The sequence below is a fragment of the Papaver somniferum genome, chromosome 10 (genome assembly GCF_003573695.1).
Source record: "Papaver somniferum cultivar HN1 chromosome 10, ASM357369v1, whole genome shotgun sequence".
Classification (NCBI taxonomy): domain Eukaryota; kingdom Viridiplantae; phylum Streptophyta; class Magnoliopsida; order Ranunculales; family Papaveraceae; genus Papaver; species Papaver somniferum.
The window spans coordinates 111,915,211-111,924,228 of NC_039367.1; positions in this window are offsets into that span (position 1 = coordinate 111,915,211).

Sequence of the window (9,018 nt, forward strand, 5' to 3'; positions counted from 1 at the left end):
CTTGAATCAACATACATAGAAATGCAATTTTTACTAGACGTAGTGCTTTAGAACATACTAATTGTGATTACAATACATTTTTCAAACTTTTTCTGTTAAAGATGAGTTTATCTAGTTTACAATTTAGTCTCAGAAATCAACTTCCAACTTATAACGAACTGTGTAGACTTTTTTGAGTTAACGTATAAAATATCAACATTTTTATGAACTCTTTATTTTTGTATTGGCTTTGTCATTCAATTTGATTCAAATAGATGAAATTTGTTTTAATTTGGATTAGTTATGGCTGGTCTTTCATTCTTATTCTATTGTGAAATTTGACTTCCTTCATATTTTCTTGAATCAACGTACATAGAAATGCAATTTTTACTAGATGTACTACCTTGGAACATATTATTTGTGATTACAATACATTTTTCAAACATTTTACGTTAAAGATGAGTTTATCTAGTTTACAATTTAGTCTCAGAAATCAATTTCGGACTTATAACGAAGTGTGTAGACTTTTTTGAGTTAACGTATATACAATTCAACATTTTTATGAACTCTTTCTTTTTCTGTGATGGTTTTGTCTTTCTATTTGATTCAATATAGATGAAATTCGTTAGGATTTGGATAATTCTTCTTGGTCTTTCATCCTTCTTCTATTGTGAAATTTTCTTAATTTCATATTTTCTTGAATCAACGTACATAGAAATGCAATTTTTACTAGAGGTATTGCCTTAGAACATATTATTTGTGATTACAATACATTTTTCAAACTTTTTCTGTTAAAGATGAGTTTATCTAGTTTACAATATAGTCTCAGAAATCAATTTCCGACTTATAACGAAGTGTGTAGACTTTTTTGAGTTAACGTATATAAAATTCAACATTTTTGTGACGAATCCTAATATAAGAAGGGGAAAAAGCATAGTATTTTCCGATTCATAAGGATATGGATTATTTTCTTTATTTTTAAAATGAGTAAATGTAATAAGAGGTTGTGTTCCTTTTTTTACATTCCTATCAATTGAATATGCTTTCTTCGAAAAAAAAGTAACTCTTTGGTTTTTTTTCGCTGTTGATAAAAAGAACTTCTTGTTGATTACGTTCTGTCTTTCTTTACCCCAGATGGATATTGAATAAAACGAGTTGTTTTTTTTTAGCATTGAAATTTTGAGAATAGACGTTTAAATGCCCCGCAAAAGTAAGGAAATACATCCGAAGCATATAAAATGCAGTTAATCCGGCTGTGAAATAAGCTATTATCGCGAAAATAGGTGAATATACCCAACTATCACTAAGAATTTCATCTTTTGACCAAAAGCAAGCAAGAGGTGGAATACCACAAAGAGAAAGTGTACCTATCAAAAAAGCTGTTTTCGTAATCGGCATATATTTTGTTAACCCGCCCATAAGAGCCATATTTTGACTTTGATTTGGAGAATATCCAACAATACTTTCCATACAATGAATAATGGATCCGGAGCCTAAAAATAATAATGCTTTTGAATAGGCATGGGTGATCAAATGAAATAAAGCAGCTCGGTATGATCCCATACCTAAAGCTAACATAATATAACCCAACTGCGACATTGTCGAATAAGCTAAACTTCTCTTAATGTCTCTTTGGGCAAGGGCCAAAGTGGCTCCTAAAAGTACGGTTATAATACCTATCAAAGAAATAAGGTTCATTATGTAAGGTATAACTGTGAAAAGAGGGTAAAGTCGAGCTACAAGAAAAATTCCCGCTGCTACCATAGTAGCAGCGTGTATAAGAGCTGAAATAGGGGTAGACCCCTCCATGGCATCAGGTAACCATACATGAAGGGGGAATTGTGCAGATTTGGCAACTGCACCAAGGAATAATAGGGCGGCACACAGAGTAAGAAATAAAGAATTTAAACCATTATTCTCAATCAAGTTAGTGACTATTTTAAACAAATCTCGAAATTCGAAACTACCCATTATCCAATAAAGACCTAAGATTCCTAATAATAAACCAAAATCCCCTACACGATTAGTTACAAACGCTTTTTGACAAGCATTTGCTGCAGTTGGTCGTGTGAACCAAAAACCTATTAATAGATACGAGCACATTCCAACTAACTCCCAAAAAATATAAATTTGTATTAAATTTGAACTAGTAACTAATCCTAACATGGAAGTATTGGAAAAACTCATATAAGCAAAAAATCTCAAATATCCTTCATCATGAGATATATAATTATCACTATAAATAAGAACCATAATTCCAACAGTAGTGATTAATATTAACATAATAGAAGTAAGTGGATCGATCAAGTCGCCAAACTCTAAAGAAAAATCATTATTTATAGTCCAAGACCATAAATATTGATAGATGGAACTACCATTCATTTGTTGAATAGACAAATCGATTGAAAAAAGCATGACTATACTTAGTAATAAAACACTAAGAAAAGCCCAGAAACGGCAGAGTTTTTTTGTTGTCGTTGGAACAAGGAGAAGCCCCACCCCTATTGCTATAGGAACTGGAAGTTGAACGAAAGGTATGATCCATGCATATTGATATGTATGTTCCATAAGAAAATAATTTTTTTTTTAAATTCACCAGCTCTTATATCTTTCGGAAGGAGCAATAAAATAAAGAAAAGACAGAACTAAAATAGAATTTTGAATTCTTAAACCTTTCTAATTCTTTCCCTCCAAAAAAGAAAAACTCAGAAGTTACAATAGGTCAAAAAATCAAATCATTTTTAAAAGGTACCGCTTAGTGATTAACTAGGATATTTATGAAGATACAAAATCAGAATATGCAATTTCAATTTCTTTATTATTATTATAATCCATATTCATTGATCAAGGAAAAACAATTAAGTAATTTAATTATAGTAAAAAAGTACTTTATTCTGGTATGTAAGATCCATCAATAACTTTATTGAACATAGGATCTATCAAAAACTTGACCCCCCAAAAAGACCTTGTGATTTGAGTTAGTATATTTGTAAGAATTTACTAATTCTTCTCGGGTGGATTCTAGATTCTATTCCCCAAAAACAACGGATACTTTTAGAAAACTCTACGATATTCGGCACTTTGATACCCATGACTTCGTGTAGAATTGAAAAATGGACTTAGTTAAATGGATTTTTCTCAAGTGTTTATTATATTAACAGATTCCATATCTGTCTCATTCCTTTTTTCCTATTTTGAAATTTTCATTTAATTAAGGGTACTGTACTCTATTGAATTGGTGAATTTATAGAAAAAAGATTACAGTTACAGTATTCTTCTCTTAAATTAAGGTAAGCGTTTTCCAATTTTTCTCTTTATTTTCTTAAATAAAATAGAATACGATGAGTCGTTGCCCCCTTTTTTATGACAGTGACATAGATATAGATTCGAACGAAGATTAGTATATAAAAATTCTTCTTTATTTGGATATTGTATGTAATAAAAATGTGAATTAAAGTATTCCGAAAATAAAGAAGAAATTAAGATATCCAACTTTTCTACGGAAATCCTATATGGGACTCACACATCCATATTGTATATTATCAAGAAAGTATGATCTAGGGATAAATATATAGCTAAAGAAAAAAATGACCCATCTTGAATAATACATGTCTTTCACATCCAACTATAACAATGAGTAACCTCTTTATTTTAAAATGGTCGTTCCAAAGAAACGTACTTCTATATCCAAAAAGCGTATTCGTAAAAACATTTGGAAAAGAAAAGGATATTTGGCTGCGGTAAAAGCTTTTTCCTTAGCAAAATCTCTTTCTACCGGAAGTCAAAAAGTTTTTTTGTACAACAAACAAATAAACAAGTATTGGAATAATCTAAATCGATATGCCTCGATGAATTTGCTAATTAAATTGATAAGATGAACGATTCCCATTAACTTCTATTTTTAACTGATCAATATGAGGTGGCACTTTCGATTGTCGTATTTAGGATATGAAGCCTTTCATTTCCTAAATAAAAAGGTACTATGTTTTTTTGGTCGAACGAAAAAACATAGTACTTGATAGAAAGTTTCACTTTTATTTTGAGGTTTTTTTTAATGACTATGGATACAATAGATTTTTTCGTTTTGTTCGGACCCATGAAATCATCAAAAAAGAATCAATAAAGAAAGGGTTTTTTTATTTCTATATCTGAATTGAGAGCAGAACTCTCTAGTTCCGACTAATCTGTTTTGGGAGAACGGAAACCTCTCGAAAAGTCAATCGTTAAGACGAAAATTATCCTATAAGAGACTATTGAACGTTCAGATAGAAATGAGAGGGGGCCTTTAATTTGATTTGCATTTTTCCTAAAAAATATTACATTGGATTGACTCCTTACAATCTCGACGTTTGAGTGCGGATGGGCTATTATGCTTTCGAGCAAGCCGCTATGGTGAAATCGGTAGACACGCTGCTCTTAGGAAGCAGCGCTAGAGCATCTCGGTTCGAGTCCGAGTGGCGGCATCTTCTAAAAGAGATACAATAAATCCTATAATGAAAATGAAATGGATTACGCATTTCCATTTCAGTGTTAAAGGACTCCCTTTTTATTTTAGAATTTTTTATGATATTTTCGACTTTAGAACATATATTAACTCACATCTCTTTTTTAATTGTTTCAGTTTTAATTACAATTTATTTTATGACCTTATTAGTCCACGAAACCATAGGACTACATGATTCGTCAAAAAAGGGCATGATAGCTACCTTTTTTCGTATAACAGGATTATTAGTTACTCGTTGGATTTATTCGGAACATTTCCCCTTAAGTAATTTATATGAATCATTAATATTCCTTTCATGGGGATTTTCCATTATTCATATGGTTCCTAAAATATGGAACCATAAAAATGATTTAAGCGCAATAACTGCACCAAGTACTATTTTTACCCAAGGATTTGCTACTTCAGGTCTTTTGACTGAAATGCATCAATCCCCAATATTAGTACCTTCCCTCCAATCTCAGTGGTTAATGATGCACGCAAGTATGATGATATTGAGCTATGCATCTCTTTTATGTGGATCATTATTATCAGTATCTCTTCTAATCATTACATTTCGAAAAAGCCTAGGTGTCTTTGGTAAAAATAATCATTCATTAATTGTGCCGTTTTCATTTGAATTTTATGAGATTCAATATGTAAATGAAAGAAGCAATGATATACTAAACAATTCCTTACTTTCATTTAGAAATTATCACAGGTATCAATTGATTCAGCAATTGGATCGTTGGAGTTATCGTGTTATTAGTCTAGGATTTATCTTTTTAACGGTTGGTATTCTTTCAGGAGCAGTGTGGGATAATGAGGCGTGGGGGTCATATTGGAATTGGGACCCCAAAGAAACTTGGGAATTTATTACTTGGACTATATTTGCTATTTATTTACATATTAGAACCAACCAAAATTTTCAAGGCACAAATTCCGCAATTGTAGATTTTATGGGATTTCTTATAATTTGGGTATGTTATTTTGGGGTCAATCTATTAGGAATAGGCCTACATAGTTACGGTTCATTCACATTAGCATCTTAATCGAAGACGTGACCTAATACATAAAACTAGCATATGTAATGAAAGTTTGTGTGAGTTTTAGAGAACTGGTTCAATTATTACTTGATTGAACCGGTTCTCTAAAACTCCAAACGTATTTAATTACAATTCACTTCTTTTTTTATTTAAGATTAAGATAAGGAAAAATAAATTTTTTTTTTGCTAGGTCAAAAAGGTTTATTAAGCAAAAAACGTAATTACAAGAATTACAAATTTGGAGCACACTTCTCCCTACCCCCATAAACCAAAGGGGACTAAATAACGATTAAGAAAACACAAAAGCCATAACCACAAAAAAGAAAAACTAAAAGAAGCTACCTATATCTATAACCAACTCCTTTCAATTTACTTCTGCTGCTACCAACTCTATACGATTTGCTCTTAGAAAAAATTCCATCCATAATATCCGTATCAAAAGCATAATTACCCAAGACATCCTCATCTTCATCCTCATAAAACTCTCCGTCTTCATCCTCAGATGCAAAGTTACCAGGGACAAGCTTAATAGGAGATAACTTACTAGGAGATTTTCTTTCCATTTGCTCCCTCTTTTCTACCAACCCCGCTTGAATTTCCGTGTTAGAGCTCGGAGACTCCTCAATAGACTTGATAGGGGAAGATTCCAAACTTGAATCAGGTTGTAAAGAACGCTTTGCTATAATCTTAGCAGCCTGTTTGGAAACTTTCCTAGATTTTTTCCTTGCTAAAATGTCAGCATCAACCTCACCCCAACTTTTAGAGCCCATACTAACATCTGAGTCACTAGATTCCACTTGTTCCTCCTCTCCTCCTCAATAATAACCTTATCAAGGCCTAACTCAGATGCTAGAACGCCAAATTTATTTTCAACCACAACTTCAGTTTGCATCAACTCATCCGAAAAAGGAGTATAATCATTCTCAAAAGGAGTAAAATAGAAAGTACCTTTGTTAGGGGATTTCTTTCCTTTCACTTAAGTCCATTCTTCTTTAGAAAAACTCTGTGCAGCCATGTCTTCATGTTTTTTACGTAAAGCTCTATCTTTCTTAGCTGCAATATTATTTTTACAATGAATAAACTTCATCTGAGCCTCACTCAACTCAACAGAAGATTGAGCAAGCTCCTTTTCCAATTGATTTGCTTCATCAATAACGTCAGTAGGGGTGCTTTTTAACACGGACTGGACACCAACAGTTTCACGAGCAGCTGTACGTGCATTATCTTCAGTTTCACGAGACCCAACAGTTTCAATAGGATTGGTTTGCTCACGGATTGTATTCCAGATTCAGCCACAGAGTTTGGTTTGTTCAAGACTCTTGTCTGGGTTTCCAACTCAGACACGAACTGAACTTTAGAGTTTTGGTTGGAATAAAATTGAGTATTTGTTGCCCCTTGCGTTTTTGCATGTTCTGCATGAGCAGATTGTGAACGTACATCAACCATATTATCCTCCATATTATCCTGATTCAAAGACTTCTCCTTCTCCGCATTAGGTTTAGCTAATTTTGCTTGCCAAACTTGGATTGTAGGTTTATGAACAATCTGTTTTTCCTTACCAGCAGTTTTCATGTTGTTCTTCCTTTTGCATTCACCATCAACATGCCCAATAATATTGCAAGATAAACAGAATTTAGGTGAATTTGGTATATCAACATATTGCCAATTTTTTTACCTCCAACAGTGATAGAGATGCGCTCAGGAATATGCTTTGCAAAGTCTATATCCACCAAAACAGCTGCGAAATGACCATATTCCAGATTTAGGGTTCTTTGATCCACCACAAAGGGTGTTCCAAGGATTTTCCCAATAGAAAGTAATGATCTCTCAGTCCATATCTCAATAGGGAGACCAAGAAAACGTACCCAAACAGCAGCATGGGACGTTCTTTGTTTATCAGGATTAAAACCTGGGTACCAATCAATCAACCTCAGAATTTGTTGATTGACAAACCACTTTTCAGCACGTATCTTCTCCTTGTCCATATCTGAAGATAACATAATAACAAAGAATCCTTCGCTCATAGGTATAAACTTACACCTATTCTTAAGTTTCCATTGATTTTCAAGGATTTTTTGAACCTCAACAAACTTTAAACCTGTAGCATCCAGCCTAGCTATGAAGCTATATTGAAATGGTTTGCACCCTTCCTGATAATAATCGTTAGGAATGACAAGAGATGGCTCACCTTCAACAAGAGTAGGGTTTGGTAACAAGGAAATATCAACTGAAGTTGGGTTTAGGGTTTTACGTTCCCTAACTTTTTCAGCAAAAGAAACTGTTTTATCATGATTCTGATTTGAGCTACTAGGAATATTAACTGAAGAATGAATCATCATGAATCAACGTATTTATTCTGATAATCCAAAAACGTAAAACTTGAAACCCTAAACGTGAAAAAATTTGGTTTTCCAAAATCGCCAAAAAGAGAAAAAAAACGGACATTCTCTTTCCTTATCACGTTTATCAAAAAGGGAAAAATAAGACTTCTTTTTCTTTTATGTCGAAAAGTAATTAGATAAAATAGCTTCTACCTTGTCAACTGATAGTGAGAGAACGAAATCTGGATAAATACCAATGCCTATTACTGGCAGAAAGATACAGATTGAAACAAAAAGTTCTCGTGGTCCAGAATCAAAAAAATAAGAATTTTTGGCATTAAATTGCTTGTATCCATAAAACATCTGGCGTGACATAGATAATGAATAAATAGGCGTTAATATCATTCCAATTGCCATTACAAGAGTAATGAGTATTTTTGGCATTAAAAGATATTTTGGGCTGGTAATTATGCCAAAAAAGATTACTAATTCGGCAACAAAACCACTCATTCCCAGCAATGCAAGGGAAGCCATCGAGAAACTACTGAACATTGTAAATATTTTTGGCATTGGGATAGCGATTCCTCCCATTTCGTCGAGAGAAATGAGACGTATTCTATCATAACTCGTTCCTGCCAAGAAAAAAAGCGCCGCACCAATAAATACATGAGAAATTATTTGCAAAATGGCCCCGTTGAGTCCCATATCGGTTACAGAGGCTATTCCTATAACTGTAAAACCCATATGAGATACGGAAGAGTAAGTTATTCTCTTTTTTAAATTGCGTTTCCCAGGAGATGTTAAAGCTGCATAGATTATTTGCCATGTGCCTACAATAATCAACCAGGGAGGAAATATGGAATGAGCATGGGGTAATAATTCCATATTGATCCGAACGAACCCATATGCTCCCATTTTTAATAAGATTCCGGCTAGAAGCATACATGTACTGTAATGTGCTTCTCCGTGGGTATCTGGTAACCATGTATGTAGAGGTATAATCGGTGATTTGACAGCATAAGCAATAAGAAAACCAAAATAGAACATTATTTATAATGCCACGGGATATGATTGATTCGCTAATGTTTCAAAATTCAATGTTGGTTCTTTAGAAGCATATAAACCCATACCAAGAAATCCCATTAACAGAAAAATGGAACCCCCTGCAGTGTACAAAATAAACTTTGTAGCT